This window comes from Panulirus ornatus, chromosome 7, assembly GCF_036320965.1.
Source record: "Panulirus ornatus isolate Po-2019 chromosome 7, ASM3632096v1, whole genome shotgun sequence".
Classification (NCBI taxonomy): Eukaryota; Metazoa; Arthropoda; class Malacostraca; order Decapoda; family Palinuridae; genus Panulirus; species Panulirus ornatus.
This window is the reverse complement of record NC_092230.1, coordinates 8,665,723-8,688,652: the sequence shown is the minus strand read 5'-3', so window position 1 is coordinate 8,688,652 and position 22,930 is coordinate 8,665,723. Positions and strand designations below refer to the sequence as shown.

The window sequence follows — 22,930 nt, the reverse complement described above, 5'->3', positions numbered from 1 at the left end:
GAGTGTGTCTCCTTGGTATTTCGATGTTTCTTTACTGCATTATCTAATTCACTCGCTGTAAATGACGATATGTATATTTCTTAGGCATTCTTGCTGATATTAACACTATCATCCATCTATATAACACATTTGCTATTCACTCACCGCCGTTGATCTCTCTTTCTCCTCAAATCACAGCAGTTGTGATCCCAGCAGTGTGTCTCATGGAGTCTGTCCCTGGTGGTCGTGTCTGGGGGTCGCTCGCTGCCTGCGGCAGTGGCGCGAAGCCGTCCTAAACCCATCCCACGGCAGCGAAGGCTATGTACGACGCACACCTCTTCCATCGCTGGTCAGGGAACCTAGGGGGTAATTAAGTCCATCTGGAACTTGGTTCTCCAAGACGTAGTTTACTTAATACTTTTGATTGCTCTTAAGCACTTACAAAAGTAGATTTAGATCCACTGTAAATTCTGAAGTAAGATGTTACCCTTGTTTTGTATGTAACAAGTGCTTCGCCGTGGATACGAAACTACCGTAAGAACACTACTAATCACCGTTTCTCTTCGCTACCTTTCATCCTGCCTGCTGTGTTGGCGACCTCACCTGACCTACATGACCTTGGTGACCCTGGCCTATAAAGACCAGAGGGAGCGCGTCGTCATCCTTGGCAACGAGAGAACCTCTGATCCAGCGCCAACGTTTCGTGTGTGTTCGGTTCCTCCGTCAGTAAGTGGCCTTGTGTTGCCTTAGCGCTATAGGGCTGTGTGTGTGTGTGTGTGTGTGTGTGTGTGTGTGATACAGAAGATAAGAAGAGCCACAGTGAGTTTAAATGAAGCGTTAGCTTTTATATTGCGGTGTATTTTGAGTCGCCGTAGCTGAAATGAACCAGGTTTCGAATCGAACAGAATCTTAATGATTCATTCGGTAACTTTCCAACTGTATTCAGCAAAGTGTATATATGATAACATATGTTATTCTGTTGAAATGATGATAGTTTTATTGTGGCAAAACTGTCTATATTTCGTATGAATAACACGTTGTCATGTATGAGTGAATAGATAAAATATACATGAACATTCTGTGATTCGAAATCTCTTTTTTTTTCATGTCAATGAAGGAGGTACACTGAAAATACGTTCGTTCGTCATAATAGAAAGTAAAAGACGTCAGAGTAGGATAGAACTGTGGACCTTCAAGATCACAACATGGCTGTAGGACGCGGAGTAAAGCAGCCGCTGATACCAGTCGTCCAGGTGGACTTGCTTATCTCCAACTGGCCATCTGGCCTGGGATCCTCACAATCACCCAGCTGGCCCGTCTGGCCTGGGATCCTCACAATCACCCACCTGGCCCATCTGGCCTGGGGTCCTCTCTATCACCCACCTGGCCCATCTGGCCTGGGGTCCTCAAAATCACCCACCTGGCCCATCTGGCCTGGGGTCCTCACAATCACCCACTTAGCCCATCTGGCTTGGGACCAACAATGGATATGTTGAAGAAACAATCAGAACTAGGACAGCCAAGTGTCCACAAAAATCGCCAAGAGAGGGTACGGTAGGACAGACATAACGGTGTTGCTACCAAGATGTTAAAAAAATAAAAGCAATATTTATGAGTGAAACGAAGCTAAAGGGTGATGGTGAAGAGTGGTTTGGGAATGTCTTGGGAGTAAAGTCAGGGGTTAGTGAGAGGACAAGAGCAAGGGAAGGAGTAGCACTACTCCTGAAACGGGAGTGGTGGGAGTATGTGATAGAGTGTAAGAAAGTAAACTCTAGATTGATATGGGTAAAACTGAAAGTTGATGGAGAGAGATGGGTGATTATTGGTGCATATGCACCTGGGCATGAGAAGAAAGATCATGAGAGGCAAGTGTTTTGGGAGCAGCTGAGTGTGTGTTAGTAGTTTTGATGAACGAGACCGGGTTATAGTGATGGGTGATTTGAATGCAAAGGTGAGTAATGTGGCAGTTGAGGGAATAATTGGTGTACGTGGGGTGTTCAGTGTTGTAAATGGAAATGGTGAAGAGCTTGTAGATTTATGTGCTGAAAAAGGACTGGTGATTGGGAATACCCGGTATAAAAAGCGAGATATACATAAGTATACGTATGTAAGTAGGAGAGATGGCCAGGGAGCGTTATTGGATTACGTGTTAATTGATAGACGCGCGAAAGAGAGACTTTTGGATGTTAATGTGCTGAGAGGTGCAACTGGAGGGATGTCTGATCATTATCTTGTGGAGGCTGAGGTGAAGATTTGTAGAAGTTTTCAGAAAGGAAGAGAGAATGTTGGATGAAGAGAGTGGTGAGAGTAAGTGAACTTGGGAAGGAGACTTGTGTGAGGAAGTACCAGGAGAGACTGAGTACAGAATGGAAAAAGGTGAGAACAAAGGACGTAAGGGAAGTGGGGGAGGAATGGGATATATTTAGGGAAGCAGTGATGGCTTGCGCAAAAGATGCTTGTGGTAAGAGAAGCGTGGGAGGTGGGCAGATTAGAAAGGGTAGTGAGTGGTGGGATGAAGAAGCAAGATTATCAGTGAAAGATAAGAGAGAGGCATTTGGACGATTTTCGCAGGGAAATAATGCAAATGAGTGGGAGATGTATAAAAGAAAGAGGCAGGAGGTCAAGGGAAAGGTGCAAGAGGTGAAAAAGAGGGCAAATGAGAGTTGGGGTGAGAGAGTATCATTAAATTTTAGGAAGAATAAAAAGATGTTCTGGAAGGAGGTAAATAAAGTGCGTAAGACAAGGGAACAAATGGGAATTTCAGTGAAGAGGCTAATGGGAAGGTGATAACAAGTAGTGGTGATGTGAGAAGGAGATGGAGTGAGTATTTTGAAGGTTTGTTGAATGTGTTTGATGATAGAGTGGCAGATAATGGGTGTTTTGGTCGAGGTGGTGTGCAAAGTGAGAGGGTTAGGGAAAATGATTTGGTAAACAGAGAAGAGGTAGTAAAAGCTTTTCGGAAGATGAAAGTCGGTAAGGCAGCGGGTTTCGAAGGTATTGCAGTGGAATTTGTTAAAAAAGGGGGTGACTGGTTGGTAAGGTTATTTAATGTATGTACGACTCATGGTGAGGTGCCTGAGGATTGGCGGAATACTTGCATAGTGCCATTGTACAAAGGCAAAGGGGATAAAAGTGAGTGCTCAAATTACAGAGGTATAAGTTTGTTGAGTATTCCTGGGAAATTATATGGGAGGGTATTGATTAAGTGAGTGAAGGCATGTACAGAGCATCAGACTGGGGAAGAGCAGTGTGGTTTCAGAAGTGGTAGAGGATATGTGGATCAGGTGTTTGCTTTGAAGAATGTATGTGAGAAATACTTAGAAAAGCAAATGGATTTGTATGTAGCATTTATGGATCTAGAGAAAGCATATGATAGAGTTGACAGAGATTCTCTCTGTGGAAGGTATTAAGAATATATGGCGTGGGAGGCAAGTTGTTAGAAGCAGTGAAAAGTTTTTATCGATGATGTAAGGCATGTGTACGTGTAGGAAGAGAGGAAAGTGATTGGTTCTCAGTAAATGTAGGTTTGCGGCAGGGTGTGTGATGTCTCCATGGTTGTTTAATTTGTTTATGAATGAGGTTGTTAGGTAGGTGAATGCAAGAGTTTTGGAAAGAGGGGCAAGTATGTAGTCTGTTGTGGATGAGAGAGCTTGGGAAGTGAGTGAGTTGTTGTTCGCTGATGATACAGCGCTGGTGACCGTTTCGTGTGAGAAACTGCAGAAGCTGGTGACTGAGTTTGGTAAAGTGTGTGAAAGAAGAAAGCTCAGAGTAAATGTGAATAAGAGCAAGGTTATTAGGTACAGTAGGGTTGAGGGACAAGTCAATTGGGAGGTAAGTTTGAATGGAGAAAAACTGGAGGAAGTGAAGTGTTTTAGATATCTGGGAGTGGATTTGGCAGCGGATGGTACCATGAAAGCGGAAGTGAATCATAGGGTGTGAGAAGGGGCGAAAGTTCTGGGAGCGTTGAAGAATGTATGGAAGTCGAGAACTTCATCTCGGAAAGCAAAAATGAATATGTTTGAAGGAATAGTGGTTCCGACAATGTTATATGGTTGCGAGGCGTGGGCTATGGATAGAGTTATGCGGAGGAGGGTGGATATGCTGGAAATGAGATGTTTGAGGACAACATGTGGTGTGAGGTGGTGTGATCGAGTAAGTAATAATAGGGTAAGAGAGATGTGTGGTAATATAAAGAGTGTGGTTGAGAGAGCAGAAGAGGGTGTGTTGAAAGTGTGGTTGAGAGAGCAGAAGAGGGTGTGTTGAAATGGTTTGGTCGCATGGAGAGAATGAGTGAGGAAAGATTAACCAAGAGGATATATGTGTCAGAGGTAGAGGGAACGAGGAGAAGTGGGAGACCAAATTGGAGGTGGAAAGATGGTGTGAAAAAGATTTTGAGTGACCGGGGCCTGAACATGCAGGAGGGTGAAAGGCGTGCAAGAAATAGAGTGAATTGGAACAATGTGGTATACCGGGGTCGACGTGCTGTCAATGGATTGAACCAGGGCATGTGAAGCGTCTGGGGTAAACCATGGAAAGTTCTGTGGGGCCTAGATGTGGAAAGGGAGCTGTGGTTTCGGTGCATTATTACATGACAGCTAGAGACTGAGTGTGAACGAATGTGGCTTTTGTTGTCTTTTCCTAGCGCTACCTCGCGCACATAAGGGGGAGGGGGTTATTATTTCATGTGTGGCGGGGTGGCGATGGAATGAATAAAGGCAGACAGTATGAATTTATGTACATGTGTATATATGTATATGTCTGTGTGTGTATATATATGTATGCGTTGAGATGTATAGGTATGTATATGTGCATGTGTGGACGTGTATGTATATACATGTGTATGAGGGTGGGTTGGGCCATTCTTTCGTCTGTTTCCTTGCGCTACCTCGCTAACGCGGGAGACAGCGATTAAGCAAAAGGAAAAAAAGAATTATGAAACAGAACCAGAATGGGAACAAGTCAACTTGAATCTTTGAGAAAGAGAGTTGAAGTAGCATAACTAAATGTAAAACAAATAATCAGGAATAGGAAAGCTGAGTGCAAGAATATGTCTATAAATAAATCTACGTCAAGTTAGCATTCGGTACATACATGCAAGATGAACAGGTTAGGATTCCAGAACAGAGAATTGTGTCATTAAATAAGATATGATAACCCAATATTTATAAGATAATTTAGCCATAACAATTAGGTAAGGATCGGTCAGGCAATCAAGTTGTGGCTAGGAATGGATTTCACGGTAAAGAGAAAACGAGAGTAATCATATCCCACTCTATACTAGAACTAGTTACCAGGAGACAGTCAAGGAAGGCATGGATGACGTTGAGAAGACGACTTGCATCAGGGTCGTCAAGAGGACTTGCCACCAGTAGAAGTACCTGGAGATCGTCGCCGACGACAGCGGATTGATAGCGTTTTGATCTGATGGTTTACCGTGTCGAAAAACGTAAGTATTAGGATTGCAAGGGATTATATATATATATATATATATATATGCTTCTACCATGTCTGCTTTCATGAAATTTAGGGATAAAGTTCATTTGTGTCATTTTCTTTATCGTGTTTGCCGCCAGCATATACTGGTGGGGTTCAGTATCCATTGGTTACATGGGTGAGTTTGTGTTCGTGTTCAGGGCAGGGCAGCCCTCGTACCTCAATCCAAGTCTTCAATCGCCTCTGTGGAGATATACATAAAAGCCAAACCCTTTGGTAGACACCAGCTCCCCTGGTTCTATTCGCTGCCATGTCTATATCCAAGTTACAAAGACACTTTCACATCCTCCGAAACACTTTTCCTCCACACCGCAGTGAACCAGCAGTGTGGTAAATTTTCGTGTTCCCAGCGTGTAATCTTATCTCTTTACTTCAATGACATATTGATTATCATTCCATAAACAAACACACACACTCTTACGTAGGGGATCTACGTAACACTTTCCCAACATGTGACTCGCACACCAATATCATGTTGTTGATTCAAGATTTACCTCCTTCCATACCATCAAAAAATCATGATTTAGTATTCATGGTCGAGGGTTCTCCAGCCGAGGAGTCGAGACGGCGCCACTGGCAGAGGAGTCCTGGACGGTTTCAGCGGCTGACGACTGGGAACCCACGCACCTCCTCCTCTCCCACAGAACACCCGCACCTCCTGCTATGATACCCTCAGGCAGGGTCTACCGAGTAGTGGCCCCAGTTCCACTGGACAGAGTTTGTATGGCTCAGGTTGGTATGCCTCCTTGATTCCTCAGGGAATGTGCCCTTAATCCTTGGTCCCTTTATCTCTCTTCTGTCTAACACTGAATAGGTTTTCCTTCTCATGAAAGCTTGCTTTGAGTGCAACCCACCTCCAAGAAAAAAAAGGAGAGGGGCTCTAATCCTCTCCAACGATCGCCTCACTGCTCGCACTTCTGTTGCCTCCAGAGTCCCTCCAACGATTGCCTCACTGCTCGCTCTTCTCTTGCCTCCAAAGCCCCTCCACCTATCGCCTCACTGCTCTCACTTCTATTGCCTCCAAAGCCTTTGAAACTCTGCTTAACCATCACTTTCTAAAAAAAAAAGAACTTAGAATTCACATCCTTTTTTTCTTGATCATCAATATGAACTTCACTGTGGAAGTTCGTTCCACTGATCTACTCGCTATATTCGTAGCTCTTGAGCTTATAAATAAATCAACCACACGTAATTTAATGATCTCAGATTCCTTATGCTCACCACTTGCTCTCCACACCATGGGATCTAAATGTGAAATGTTGGTCTCTGAAACCAAAGACAGATATTCAAATTTTATTTCTAAAAGGGATTCAAACCCTATTGTTCTGTGACTCAACGTTTCATTCTCCTGTCTCAGATTTCTGCGAGATCTCTTGCGTTGGCCTTCGACACCTCCACAGCATTCGACAGGTGTGGCATATTGTCTTTTTACACTTAGAGTTTATTTCCTTGCCTTTTCTGCTCCTCTCTGTTCCCTAATGCCTAACTTTTATCGCCCGTCGTTCCATCTCTCTCTCTCTCTCTCTCTCTCTCTCTCTCTCTCTCTCTCTCTCTCTCTCTCTCTCTCTCTCTCTCTCTCTTTGTTCTAATATTTATCTTCCCTTCCTCAGCAGCACGGAACTGGGAAGCGGGTGAGGGTCTGGTTGGAATTCACCAGCGTTAGGACACAGTTGCTACCGCTGGCCTCCTGCAGGTGTTGGTCCTTCGTCAGCGCACGATCGGTGGCAGGCAGGTGTTGGCCCAGGGCGTCACCAGCTGCAATCTACGACGGCACGGTCATTTATCCACACACACGAGAGCGGATGCACGCCATCATCGCCTTCTACTGCGAGCACGACCGTAATGATCGGGACGACTACGTCATCATTCATTATGAGGACGTCATACCTGGTGGGTACCACGTCTGTGTTGACGGTGGGGTGGTACGTCATATACCTGGTGGGTACCACGTCTGTGTTGACGGGGGGGTGGTACGTCATATACCTGGTGGGTACCACGTCTATGTTGCAGGGGGGACGTCATATGTATATATATATATATATATATATATATATATATATATATATATATATATATATATATATCCCTGGGGATAGGGGAGAAAGAATACTTCCCACGTATTCCCTGCGTGTCGTAGAAGGCGACTAAAAGGGGAGGGAGCGGGGGGCTGGAAATCCTCCCTTCTTGTTTATTTTTTTAATTTTCCAAAAGAAGGAACAGAGAAGGGGGCCAGGTGAGGATATTCCCTCAGAGGCCCAGTCCTCTGTTCTTAACGCTACCTCGCTAACGCGGGAAATGGCGAATAGTATGAATAGAATAATATATATATATATATATATATATATATATATATATATATATATATATATATATATATATATATATATATATGTGTGTGTGTGTGTGTGTGTGTGTGTGTGTGTGTGTGTGTGTGTGTATGTATATGGCTTAACAGAGGAGACAGAAGGTGTTCGCCCTCCTCAGGGAACCTCAGCGGGATGTGACCGTGAACTGTGAGGAGGTTCATATCTGTTGGTTCTCATGGTTTAACCCATGTCGCAAGTGACTTATCTTTCTCGTACTTGAAGGATCTGTTTCATCACAACATACATATTCGCCATTTCCCAAGTCAGCGAGGTAGCGTCAAAGACAGACGACGGAACCTGAGAGGAGGGGAAAAATCCTCACTTGCCCCTTCTTCTCTGTTCATTCTTTTAAAAAAGTAAAACAGGAGAGGAGTATTTTCAGGCCCCTGTTCCCACCCCTTTTAGTCGCCTTCTACGACACGCAGGGAATACGTGGGAAGTATTCTTTCTCCCCTATCCCCAGGGAATATATATATATATATATATATATATATATATATATATATATATATATATATATATATATATATATATATATATAAACACCAACACACGCACGTATACATACCTATACATTTCAGCGTGTACATACCCAGACATATACATATATACACATGTACATATTTATACTTGCTGCCTTCATCCATTCTCGGCGCCACCCCGTCACACATGAAATGGCACCCCGCTACCCCCGTGGGCGCGCAATGTAGCGCAAGGAAAAGACAACAAAGGCCACATTCGTTCACACTCAGTCTCTAGCTGCCATGTGAAATGCACCAAAACCACAGCTCCCTTTCCACATCCAGGCCTCACAAAATTTTCCATGGTTTACCCCAAGACGCTTCACATGCCCTGGTTCAATCCATTGACAGCACGTCGACCCAGGTATACCACGTCGTTCCAATTCACGCCTTTCACCTTCCTGTATGTTCAGGCCCCGATCACTCAAAATCTATTTTACTCCATCCTTCCACCTCCAATTTGGTCTCTCAATTCTCCTCGTTCCCTCCACCTCTGACACATATATCCTCTTTGTCAATCTTTCCTCACTCATTCTTTCCATGTAACCAAACCATTTCAATACACCCTCTTCTGATCTCTCAACCACACTCCTTTTTCATCAAACATCTCTCTTACCCTTTCTTTACTTACTCGATCAAACCACCTCACACCACATATTGTCCTCAGCCATCTCATTTCCAACACCTCCACCCTCCTCCACACAACCCTATCTATAGCCCATGCCTCGCAACCATACAACATTGTTGGAACCACTATTCCTTCAAACATATCCATTTTTGCTCTCCAAGATAACATTCTCGCCTTCCACACATTCTTCAACGCTCCCAGAATCTTCACCCACTCCCCCATCGTGTGACTCGCATCCACTTCTATGGTTCCATCCGCTGCTGAATCCACTCCCAGATATCTAAAACACTTCACTTCCTCCAGTTTTTCTCCATTCAAACTTACCTCCCTGTTAACTTGTCCCTCAACCCTACTGTACCTAATAACCTTGCTCTTATTCACATTTACTCTCAGCTTTCTTCTTTAACACGCTTTACCAAACTCAGTCACCAACTTTTGCAGTTTCTCACCCGAATCAGCCATCAGCGCTGTATCATCAGCGAACAACAACTGAACTCACTTTCCAATCCCTCTCATCCACAACAGACTGCATACTTGCTCCTCTCTCCAAAACTCTTGTATTCACCTCCCTAACAACCCCATCCATAAACAAATTAAGCAACCATGGAGACATCACGCACCCCTGCCGCAAACCGACATTCATTGGGAACCAATCACTTTCCTCTCTTCCTACCCGTACACATGCCTTACATCCTTGATAGAAACTTTTCACTGCTTGTAGCAACTTGCCTCTCACACCATATACTCTTAATACCTTTCACAAAGCATCTCTATCAACTCTTATCATATGCCTTCTCCAGATCCATAAATGCTATATACGAATCCATTTGCGTTTCTAAGTATTTCTCACATACATTTTTCAAAGCAAACACCTGATCCACACATCCTCTACCGCTTCTGAAATCACACTGCTCTTCCCCAATCTGATGCTCTGTACATGCCTTTACTCTCTGTCAATACCCTCCCATATAATTTCCCAGGAATACTCAACAAACTTACACCTCTGTAATTTGGACACTCACCTTTATCCCCTTTGCCTTTGTACAATGGCACAATGCATGCATTCCGCCAATCCTTAGGCACTTCACCATGAACCATACATACACTGACTATCCTAACCAACCAGTCAACAACACATTCACCCCCTTTTTTAGTAAATTCCCCTGCAACACCATCCAAAGCCACCGCCTTGTCGGCTTTCATCTTCCGCAAAGCTTTTACTACCTCTTCTCTGTTCACCAAACCATTCTCCCTGACCCTCTCTTCGCACACCACCTCGACCAAAACACCCTATATCAGCCACTATCATCAAACACATTCAACAAACCCTCAAAATACTCACTCCATCTCCTTCTCACTTCCCCACTGCTTGTTATTACCTCCCCATTAGCCCCCTTCACCGATGTTCCCATTTGTTCTCTTGTCTTACGCACTTTATTTACCTCCTTCCAAAACATCTCTTTCTTCTCCCTAAAGATTAATGATATTCTCTCACCCCAACTCTCATCTGCCCTGTTTTTCACCTCTTGCACACTTCTCTTGACCTCCTGCCTCTTTCTTTTATACATCACCCAGTCATTTGCAATACTTCCTTCCAAAAAATCTCTTCTTTCACTAACAATCTTACTTCTTCATCCCACCACTCACTACCCTTTCTAATCTCCCCACCTCCCACCTTTCTCATGCCACAGGCATCTTTTGCGCAAGCCATCACTGCTTCCTTGAATACATGCCATTCCTCCCCCACTCCCCTTACGTCATTTACTCTCACCTTTTTCCATTCTGCACTCAATCTCTCCTGGTACTTTCTCACATGTCTCCTTTCCAAGCTCACTTACTCTCACTACTCTCTTCACCAACATTCTCTCCCCTTTTTTGAAAACCTCTACAAATCTTCATCTTCGCCTCCACAAGATAATGATCAGACATCCCTCCAGTTGGCCCTCTCAGCACATTAACATCCAAAAGTCTCTCTTTCACACGCCTATCAATTAACACGTAATCCAATAACGCTCTCTGACAATCTCTCCTACTTACATACGTATACTTGTGTATATCTCTCTTTTTAGATTTAAATCTATTAGGAAAGGAGGTGATTGTGTTGTTGATTGGTTGGTAAGTATATTCATTGTAAGTATGGATCATGGTGAAGTGCCTAAGGATTGGCGGAATGCATGCATAGTGGCAATGTACAAAGGCAAAGGGGATAAAGGTGAGTGTTCAAATTACAGAGGTATAAGTTATGAGTATTCCTGGGAAATTATATGGGAGGGTATTGACAGAGAGTGAAGACATGTATAGAGCATCAGACTGGGGAAGAGCAGTGTGGTTTCAGAAGTGATAGAGGATGTGTGGATTAGATTTTTGCTTTGAAGAATGTATGTAAGAATGTATTTGAGAAATACTTAGAAAAACAGATGGATTTGTATGTAGCATTTATGGATCTGGAGAAGGCATATGATAGGGTTGATAGAGATGCTTTGTGGAAGTTATTAAGAATGTATGATGTGGGAGGTAAACTCCATGAAGTAGAGAAGTTTTCATATAGGATGTAAGGCATGTGAACGAGTAGGAAAAGAGGAGAGTGAATGGTTCTCGGTAAAGGTCGGTCTGTGGCAGGAGTGTGTGATGTCACCATGGTTGTTTGATTTGTCTTGGAGAGAGGGGCGAGTATTCTGTTGTAAATGAGAGGGCCTGGGACGTGCGTCAGTGATGGCTCGTTGATGGTATAGCACTGGTGGCTGATTCGAGTGAGAAACTGCAGAAGTTGGTGACTGAGTTTGGAAAAGTGTGTGAATGGAGAAAGTTGAGAGCAAATGTGAACAAAAGCAAGGTTGTTCGGTTCAGCAGGACTGAGGGACACGTTTGTTGGGAGGTACTTGAAAGGAGGAAAATTGGAGGAAATGAAGTGTTTCTGGAAGTGAAATTTGCAGCGAATGGAACCATAGAAGAGGAAGCTAGTCATAGGATGGGGGAGGTGGCGAAGGCTGTGGGAGCGATGAAGAATGTCTGCAAAGGGAGAACCTTATCTTTGTGATTGTTGATTGATCAGCCTCCACCCTTTCTTTCCATCAACAACGTTGTCCCTCAAGGTTTTGTCCTGTTACCCTTTTATTTTTTTTTTTTATTTTTTCAACGATTTCCTCTCCTTCACAAATAATCGAATTTACTCACACGCTGACGACTCAACACTACATTCACCGACATCCTTCAGATCTGGTCCCTCTTCTGTCACTTGATCTGCATCTCGTCTTGACACAGCTTCCTCAATAAACTCAGATTTGAGGCAGTATATCTCTGTGGGGTAGACAAAACCTTCTACCTATCGAAAACTCCTCACAACTCTCGTCTCTTCTTTGACATTTCTGTAATTCCACCTCTTGACTCGGTGAACAAACTTGGTATTAATATAACGTCCACTTTTTCTCAGAAGCCCCAAATTACAAGAACAGCTAAGTCTGCCTCTAAGAAACTGGGTGTCCTGTTTAGATTTCGAAATTTCTTCTCTTCTGAACACTTGCTCAGTTTATACAAGGGATTGATTCGTCCTTGTATGGAGTACTGCTCTCACATCTGGGGTGGTTGGTTCTAGCTCTGCATCCTTACTTGACATGGCTGAGTCGAAACCGGTCCTTCTTATAAACTGTCCCAGGCTAACTTCCAAACTGACCCCCTTGCTATACGCTGCAGTATTGGATTACATTCCCTCTTCTATAGGTATTACTTTGATTTTTGCTCCCGAGAATTGGCTGATTAAGTGCCCCCCACCAGTAGCTAGACCACGCAATACTCGGCAAGCTGCTGCGTCACATAACTGTGTGGCCATCAGTAACTCAAGGGCGGGCCGTTTTGACAACTGCTTCTTTCCCTACCAGTCGAAGGTTTGGAACTTTCCACTTTCTCATGTGTTTTCCAATAACTATGACCTGGCACATTTCAAAAGACAGTTTTTCACTTTCTCAAAAATTCATAAATACTTTCCCCATGTCTTTTCCCGTTTCATATTTCTCTATATTGTAATTAAGGCCCGGGCTTGCTTGATGTGGACTTTTGGCCGTGACTGGAGCCTTATATATATATATATATATATATATATATATATATATATATATATATATATATATATATTTATTTTATTTGTTTATTCATTTTGCTTTGTCGCTGTCTCCCGCGTTTGCGAGGTAGCGCAAGGAAACAGACGAAAGAATGGCCCAACCCACCCACATACACATGTATATACATACACGTCCACACACGCAAATATACATACCTATACATCTCAACGTATACATGTATATACACACACAGACATATACATATATACACGTGTACATAATTCATACTGTCTGCCTTTATTCATTCCCATCGCCACCCCGCCACACATGTAATAACAATCTCCTCCCCCCTCATGTGTGCGAGGTAGCGCTAGGAAAAGACAACAAAGGCCCCATTCGTTCACATTCAGTCTCTAGCTGTCATGTAATAATGCACCGAAACCACAGCTCCCTTTCCACATCCAGGCCCCACACAACTTTCCATGGTTTACCCCAGACGCTTCACATGCCCTGGTTCAATCCATTGACAGCACGTCGGCCCCGGTATACCACATCGTTCCAATTCACTCTATTCCTTGCACACCTTTCACACTCCTGCATGTTCAGGCCCCGATCACTCAAAATCTTTTTCACTCCATCTTTCCACCTCCAATTTGGTCTCCCACTTCTCCTCGTGCCCTCCACCTCTGACACATATATCCTCTTGGTCAATCTTTCCTCACTCATTCTCTCCATGTGACCGAACCATTTCAAAACACCCTCTTCTGCTCTCTCAACCACACTCTTTTTATTACCACACATCTCTCTTACCCTATTATTACTTACTCGATCAAACCACCTCACACTACATATTGTCCTCACACATCTCATTTCTAGCACATCCACCCTCCTCCGCACAACTCTATCCATAGCCCACGCCTCGCAACCATACAACATTGTTGGAACCACTATTCCTTCAAACATACCCATTTTTGCTTTCCGAGATAATGTTCTCGACTTCCACACATTCTTCAACGCTCCCAGAATTTTCGCCCCCTCCCCCACCCTATGATTCACTTCCGCTTCCATGGTTCCATCCGCTGCCAAATCTACTCCCAAATATCTAAAACACTTCACTTCCTCCAGATTTTCTCCATTCAAACTTACCTCCAAGTTGACTTGGCCCTCAACCCTACTGTACCTAATAACCTTGCTCTTATTCACATTTACTCTCAACTTTCTTCTCTCACACTTTTTACCAAACTCAGTCACCAGCTTCTGCAGTTTCTCACATGAATCAGCCACCAGCGCTGTATCATCAGCGAACAACAACTGACTCACTTCCCACGCTCTTTGATCCACAACAGACTGCATACTTGCCCCTCTTTCCAAAACTCTTGCAATCAACTTCCTAACAACCCCATCCATAAACAAATCAAACAACCATGGAGACATCACACACCCCTGCCGCAAACCTACCTTCACTGAGAACCAATCACTTTCTTCTCTTCCTACACGTACACATGCCTTACATCCTCGATAAAAACTTTTCACTGCTTCTAACATCTTGCCTCCCACACCATATATTCTTAATACCTTCCACAGAGCATCTCTATCAACTCTATCATATGCCTTCTCCAGATCCATAAATGCTACATACAAATCCATTTGCTTTTCTAAGTATTTCTCACATACATTCTTCAAAGCAAACACCTGATCCACACATCCTCTACCACTTCTGAAACCACACTGCTCTTCCCCAATCTGATGCTCTGTACATGCCTTCACCCTCTCAATCAATACCCTCCCATATAATTTACCAGGAATACTCAACAAACGTATACCTCTGTAATTTGAGCACTCGCCTTTGTCCCCTTTGCCTTTGTACAATGGCACTATGCAGGCATTCCGCCAATCCTCAGGCACCTCACCATGAGTCATACATACATTAAATAACCTTACCAACCAGTCAACAATACAATCACCCCCTTTTTTTTTTTTTTATAAATTCCACAGCAATACCATCCAACCCCGCTGCCTTGCCGGCTTTCATCTTCCGCAAAGCTTTCACTACCTCTTTGTTTACCAAATCATTCTCCCTAGCCCTCTCACTTTGCACACCACCTCGACCAAAACATGCCACTCTATCATCAAACACATTCAACAAACCTTCAAAATACTCACTCCATCTCCTCGCATCACCACTACTTGTTATCACCTCCCCATTAGCCCCCTTCACTGAAGTTCTCATCTGTTCCCTTGTCTTCCGCACTTTATTTACCTCCTTCCAAAACATCTTTTTATTCTCCCTAAAATTTAATGATACTCTCTCACCCCAACTCTCATTTGCCATCTTTTTCACCTCTAGCACCTTTCTCTTGACCTCCTGCCTCTTTCTTTTATACATCTCCCACTCATTTGCATTATTTCCCTGTAAAAATCGTCCAAATGCCTCTCTCTTCTCTTTCGCTAATAATCTTACTTCTTCATCCCACCACTCACTACCATTTCTAATCTGCCCACCTCCCACGCTTCTCATGCCACAAGCATCTTTTGCACAAGCCATCACTGATTCCCTAAATACATCCCATTCCTCCCCCACTCCCCTTATCTCCTTTGTTCTCACCTTTTTCCATTTTGTACTCAGTCTCTCCTGGTACTTCCTCACACAAGTCTCCTTCCCAAGTTCACTTACTCTCACCACTCTCTTAACCCCAACATTCTCCCTTCTTTTCTGAAAACCTCTACAAATCTTCACCTTTGCCTCCAAAAGATAATGATCAGGCATCCCTCCAGTTGCACCTCTCAGCACATTAACATCCAAAAGTCTCTCTTTCGCACGCCTATCAATTAACACGTAATCCAATAACGCACTCTGGCCATCTCTCCTACTTACATACGAATACTTATGTATATCTCTCTTTTTAGATTTAAATCTATTAGGAAAGGAGGTGATTGTGTTGTTGATTGGTTGGTAAGTATATTCATTGTAAGTATGGATCATGGTGAAGTGCCTGAGGATTGGCGGAATGCATGCATAGTGGCAATGTACAAAGGCAAAGGGGATAAGGGGAGTGTTCAAATTACAGAGGTATAAAGTTATGATATTCCTGGGAAATTATATGGGAGGGTATTGACAGAGAGTGAAGACATGTATCGAGCATCAGACTGGGGAAGAGCAGTGTGGTTTCAGAAGTGATAGAGGATGCGTGGATTAGATTTTTGCTTTGAAGAATGTATGTAAGAATGTATTAGAGAAATACTTAGAAAAACAGATGGATTTGTATGTAGCATTAATGGATCATGGAGAAGGCATATGATAGGGTCTAGAAATGCTTTGTGGAAGTTATTAAGAATGTATGGTGTGGGAGGTAAGCTGCTAGAAGTAGAGAAGTTTTCATCAAGGATGTAAGGCATGTGAACGAGTAGGAAAAGAGGAGAGTGAATGGTTCTCGGTAAAGGTCGGTCTGTGGCAGGAGTGTGTGATGTCACCATGGTTGTTTGATTTGTCTTGGAGAGAGGGACGATATTCTGTTGTAAATGAGAGGGCCTGGGACGTGCGTCAGTGATGGCTCGTTGATGGTACAGCACTGGTGGCTGATTCGAGTGAGAAACTGCAGAAGTTGGTGACTGAGTTTGGAAAAAGTGTGTGAATGGAGAAAGTTGAGAGCAAATGTGAACAAAAGCAAGGTTGTTCGGTTCGCAGGACCTGAGGACACGTTATGGTTGGAGATTAACTGAAAGGAGGAAAATTGGAGGAAATGAAGTGTTTTTTCTGGGGGGGTGTGAACATTGCAGCGAAGGAACCATAGAAGAGGAAGCTAGTCATAGGATGGGGAGGTGGCGAAGGCTGTGGGAGGCGATGAAGAAATATTGCAAAGGGAACCTATCTTTGGGGGGGGGGGTAATTGTTTTTGATTGATGCAGCCTCCACCCGTTTTTTTCATCAACAACGTGTCCCTCAAGGTTTTGTCCTGTTTCCCTTTTTTTTTTTTTTTTCCTTTTTTCAACGATTTCTCTCCTCCCAAATAATCGTATTCTCACACGCTGACGACTCAACACTACATTCACCACACGACTCCTTCAGATCTCGTCCCTCTTCTGTCACTGATCTGCCATCTCTCTTGACACAACAAAGCCTTCCTCATAAACTCCAGATTTGAGCAGTATATCTCTGTGGGGTAGACAAAACCTTCTACCTATCGAAAACTCCTCACAACTCTCGTTCTCTCCTTTGACATTTCTGTAATTCACGTCTTGACCTCGGAGAACAAACTTGGTATTAATATAACGTCCACTTTTTCTCAGAAGCCCCAAATTACAAGAAAGCTAAGTCTGCCTCTAAGAAACTGGGTGTCCTGTTTAGATTTCGAAATTTCTTCTCTTCTGACTACTTGCTTCAGTTTATACAAGGGATTGATTCGTCCTTGTATGGAGTTACTGCTCTCCACATCTGGGGTGGTTGGTTCTAGCTCTGCATCCTTACTTGACATGGCTGAGTCGAAACCGGTCCTCCTTATAAACTGTCCCAGGCTAACTTCCAAACTGACCCCCTTGCTATACGCTGCAGTATTGGTTTACATTCCCTCTTCTATAGGTATTACTTTGATTTTTGCTCCCGAGAATTGGCTGCTTAAGTGCCCCCCACCAGTAGCTAGACCACGCAATACTCGGCAAGCTGCTGCGTCACATAACTGTGTGGCCATCAGTAACTCAAGGGCGGGCCGTTTTGAAACAATCTGCTTCGTTCCCTACCAGTCGAAGGTTTGGAACTTTCCACTTTCTCATGTGTTTTCCAATAACAATGACCTGGCACATTTCAAAAGACAGTTTTTCACTTTCTCAAAAATTCATAAATACTTTCCCCATGTCTTTTCCCGTTTCATATTTCTCTATATTGTAATTAAGGCCCGGGCTGCTTGAATTGACTTTTGGCCGTGACTGGAGCCTTATATATATATATATATATATATATATATATATATATATAAATAATAATATATATATATATTTATTTATTTATTTTATTTTTTTATTCATTTTGCTTTGTCGCTGTCTCCCGCGTTTGCGAGGTAGCGCAAGGAAACAGACGAAAGAATGGCCCAACCCACCCACATACACATGTATATACATACACGTCCACACACGTAAATATACATACCTATACATCTCAACGTATACATGTATTACACACACAGACATATACATATATACACGTGTACATAATTCATACTGTCTGCCTTTATTCATTTCCATCGCCACCCCGCCACACATGTAATAACAATCTCCTCCCCCCTCATGTGTGCGAGGTAGCACTAGGAAAAGACAACAAAGGCCCCATTCGTTCACACTCAGTCTCTAGCTGTCATGTAATAATGCACCGATAACCACAGCTCCCTTTCCACATCCAGGCCTCACAAAATTTTCCATGGTTTACCCCAGACGCTTCACATGCCCTGGTTCAATCCATTGACAGCACGTCGGCCCCGGTATACCACATCGTTCCAATTTACTCTATTCCTTGCACGCCTTTCACCCTCCTGCATGTTCAGGCCCCGATCACTCGAAATCTTTTTCACTCCATCTTTCCACCTCCAATTTGGTCTCCCACTTCTCCTCGTTCCCTCCACCTCTGACACATATATCCTCTTGGTCAATCTTTCCTCACTCATTCTCTCCATGTGACCGAACCATTCAAAACACCCTCTTCTGCTCTCTCAACCACACTCTTTTTATTACCACACATCTCTCTTACCCTATTATTACTTACTCGATCAAACCACCTCACACCACATATTGTCCTCAGCCATCTCATTTCCAACACCTCCACCCTCCTCCACACAACCCTATCTATAGCCCATGCCTCGCAACCATACAACATTGTTGGAACCACTATTCCTTCAAAACATACCCATTTATTTTTTTGCTTTCCGAGATAATGTTCCACACATTCTTCAACGCTCCCAGAATTTTCGCCCCCTCCCCCACCCTATGATTCACTTCCGCTTCCATGGTTCCATCCGCTGCCAAATCTACTCCCAAATATCTAAAACACTTCACTTCCTCCAGTTTTTCTCCATTCAAACTTACCTCCAAGTTGACTTGGCCCTCAACCCTACTGTACCTAATAACCTTGCTCTTATTCACATTACTCTTAACATTCTTCTCCACACACTTTCCGACACTCAGCATCAACCAGCTTTCGCAGTTTTCTCACATTAATCACCACCAGCGCTGTATCATCAGCGAACAACAACTGAACTCACTTTCCAATCCCTCTCATCCACAACAGACTGCATACTTGCCCCTCTTCCCAAAACTCTTGCATTCACCTCCCTAACAACCCCATCCATAAACAAATCAAACAACCATGGAGACATCACACACCCCTGCCGCAAACCTACATTCACTGAGAACCAATCACTTTCCTCTCTTCCTACACGTACACATGCCTTACATCCTCGATAAAAACTTTTCACTGCTTCTAACAACTTGCCTCCCACGCCATATATTCTTAATACCTTCCACAGAGCATCTCTATCAACTCTATCATATGCCTTCTCCAGATCCATAAATGCTATATACGAATCCATTTGCGTTTCTAAGTATTTCTCACATACATTCTTCAAAGCAAACACCTGATCCACACATCCTCTACCACTTCTGAAACCACACTGCTCTTCCCCAATCTGATGCTCTGTACATGCCTTTACTCTCTATCAATACCCTCCCATATAATTTCCCAGGAATACTCAACAAACTTATACCTCTGTAATTTGAGCACTCACCTTTATCCCTTTTGCCTTTGTACAATGGCACTATGCAGGCATTCCGCCAATCTTCAGGCACCTCACCATGAGTCATACATACATTAAATAACCTTACCAACCAGTCAACAATACAGTCACCCCCCTTTATTTTTTATAATTCCAAGAGCAAATACCATCCAAACCTGCTGCCTGCCGGTTTCATCTTCCGCAAAGCTTTCACTACCTCTTTGTTACCAAATCATTCTCCCTAGCCCTCTCACTTTGCACACCACCTCGACCAAAACACCCTATATCAGCCACTATCATCAAACACATTCAACAAACCTTCAAAATACTCACTCCATCTCCTCGCATCACCACTACTTGTTATCACCTCCCCATTAGCCCCCTTCACTGAAGTTCCCATCTGTTCCCTTGTCTTCCGCACTTTATTTACCTCTTTCCAAAACATCTTTTTATTCTACCTAAGATTTAATGATACTCTCTCACCCCAACTCTCATTTGCCATCTTTTTCACCTCTAGCACCTTTCTCTTGACCTCCTGCCTCTTTCTTTTATACATCTCCCACTCATTTGCATTATTTCCTGTAAAAATCGTCCAAATGCCTCTCTCTTCTCTTTCGCTAATAATCTTACTTCTTCATCCCACCACTCACTACCCTTTCTAATCTGCCCACCTCCCACGCTTCTCATGCCACAAGCATCTTTTGCGCAAGCCATCACTGTTTCCCTAAATACATCCCATATCCTCCCCCACTCCCCTTACCTCCTTTGTTCTCACCTTTTTCCATTCTGTACTCAGTCTCTCCTGGTACTTTCTCACATGGTCTCCTTTCCAAGCTCACTTACTCTCACTACTCTCTTCACCCCAACATTCTCCCTTCTTTTCTGAAAACCTCTACAAATCTTCACCTTTGCCTCACAAGATAATGATCAGACATCCCTCCAGTTGCACCTCTCAGCACATTAACATCCAAAAGTCTCTCTTTCGCACGCCTATCAATTAACACGTAATCCAATAACGCTCTCTGGCCATCTCTCCTACTTACATACGATACTTGTGTATATCTCTCTTTTTAGATTTAAATCTATTAGGAAAGGAGGTGATTGTGTTGTTGATTGGTTGGTAAGTATATTCATTGTAAGTATGGATCATGGTGAAGTGCTGAGGATTGGCGGAATGCATGCATAGTGGCAATGTACAAAGGCAAAGGGGATAAAGGGGAGTGTTCAAATTACAGAGGTATAGTTAGAGTTATTCAGGAAATTATATGGGAGGGTATTGACAGAGAGTGAAGACATTTGGTTTTTTTTATCGAGCATCAGACTGGGGAAGAGCAGTGTGGTTTCAGAAGTGATAGAGGATGTGTGGATTAGATTTTTGTTTGAAGAATGTATGTAAGATGTTTAGAGATATACTTAGAAAAACAGATGGATTTGTATGTAGCATTTATGGATCTGGAGAAGGGCATATTATAGGGTTGATAGAAAGAAATGCTTTGTGGAAGTTATTAAGAATGTATGGTGTGGGAGGTAAGCTGCTAGAAGTAGAGAAGTTTTCATCAAGGATGTAGGCATGTGTACGAGTAGGAAAAGAGGAGAGTGAATGGTTCTCGGTAAAGGTCGGTCTGTGGCAGGAGTGTGTGATGTCACCATGGTTGTTTGATTTGTCTTGGAGAGAGGGACGATATTCTGTTGTAAATGAGAGGGCCTGGGACGTGCGTCAGTGATGGCTCGTTGATGGTACAGCACTGGTGGCTGATTCGAGTGAGAAACTGCAGAAGTTGGTGACTGAGTTTGGAAAAAGTGTGTGAATGGAGAAAGTTGAGAGCAAATGTGAACAAAAGCAAGGTTGTTCGGTTCAGCAGGATCTGAGGGATTACACGTTTGTTGGGTTGTACTTGAATTGAGAATATTGGAGGAAATGAAGTGTTTCTGGGATAGGTGAACTTTGCAGCGAATGGAACCATAGAAGAGGAAGCTAGTCATAGGATGGGGAGGTGGCGAAGGCTGTGGGAGCGATGAAGAATTTTTGATATTGGGTGATCCTTTTCTTTTGGTTTGGTGTTTGTTAAGCCTCAATAACCTGGGGTGTCAAGCATTATTCGGGGCAATTGGGTGGGGCAGGGGGGGGGGGGGGGGGGGGGGGGGGGGGGGGGGGGGGGAGGGGGGGGGGGGGGGGGGGGAGGGGGGGGGGGGGGGAGGGGGGGGGGGGGGGGGAGGGGGGGGGGGGGGGGGGGGGGAGGGGGGGGGGGGGGGGGGGGGGGGGGGGGGGAGGGGGGGGGGGGGGGGGGGGGGGGGGGGGGGGGGGGGGGGGGGGGGGGGGGGGGGGGGGGGGGGGGGGGGGGGGGGGGGGGGGGGGGGGGGGGGGGGGGGGGGGGGGGGGGGGGGGGGGGGGGGGGGGGGGGGGGGGGGGGGGGGGGGGGGGGGGGGGAGGGGGGGGGGGGGGGGGGGGGGGGGGGGGGGGGTGGGGGTCGTGGGTATGGGGGGGTGTTATTTGTGTTGTTGTTCTTTTGTTTTTTTTTTTTTTTTTTTTTCCTTTTTTTTTCTTGTTTTTTTTTTTTTTTTGTTTTTTTTTTTTTTTTTTTCTTTTTTTTTTTTTTTTCTTTTTTTTTTTTTTTTTTTTTCTTTTTTTTTTTTTTTTTCCTTTTTTCAACGATTTCCTCTCCTTCACAAATAATCGAATTTACTCACACGCTGACGACTCAACACTACATTCACCGACATCCTTCAGATCTCGTCCCTCTTCTGTCATTGATCTGAAATATCTCGTCTTGACACAGCTTCCTCAATAAACTCAGATTTGAGGCTGTATCTCTGTGAGGGTAGACAAAACCTTCTACCTATCGAAAACTCCTCACAACTCTCGTTCTCTCCTTTGACATTTCTGTAATTTCCACGTCTTGACTCGGTGAACAAACTTGGTATTAATATAACGTCCACTTTTTCTCAGAAGCCCCAAATTACAAGAAAGCTAAGTCTGCCTCTAAGAAACTGGGTGTCCTGTTTAGATTTCGAAATTTCTTCTCTTCTGAACACTTCTCAGTTTATACAAGGGATTGATTCGTCCTTGTATGGAGTTACTGCTCTCACATCTTGGGGTGGTTGGTTCTAGCTCTGCATCCTTACTTGACATGGC

At 43.9% G+C, this 22,930-nt stretch overlaps 1 protein-coding gene across 1 annotated transcript in view; it reads left to right on the top strand.

Moving 5' to 3' along the window:
• The first annotated feature begins 207 nt into the window (after positions 1-207).
• LOC139749408 (astacin-like) overlaps positions 208-22,930 on the top strand; it is a 60,509-nt gene continuing 37,786 nt past the window's right edge. Inside the window, exons 1-5 of the mRNA XM_071663239.1 lie at positions 208-345; positions 620-705; positions 5,261-5,425; positions 6,024-6,204; positions 7,086-7,362. The gene's annotated coding sequence lies outside the window, so the exon portion shown is untranslated. The remainder of the gene's footprint in view (positions 346-619; positions 706-5,260; positions 5,426-6,023; positions 6,205-7,085; positions 7,363-22,930) is intronic.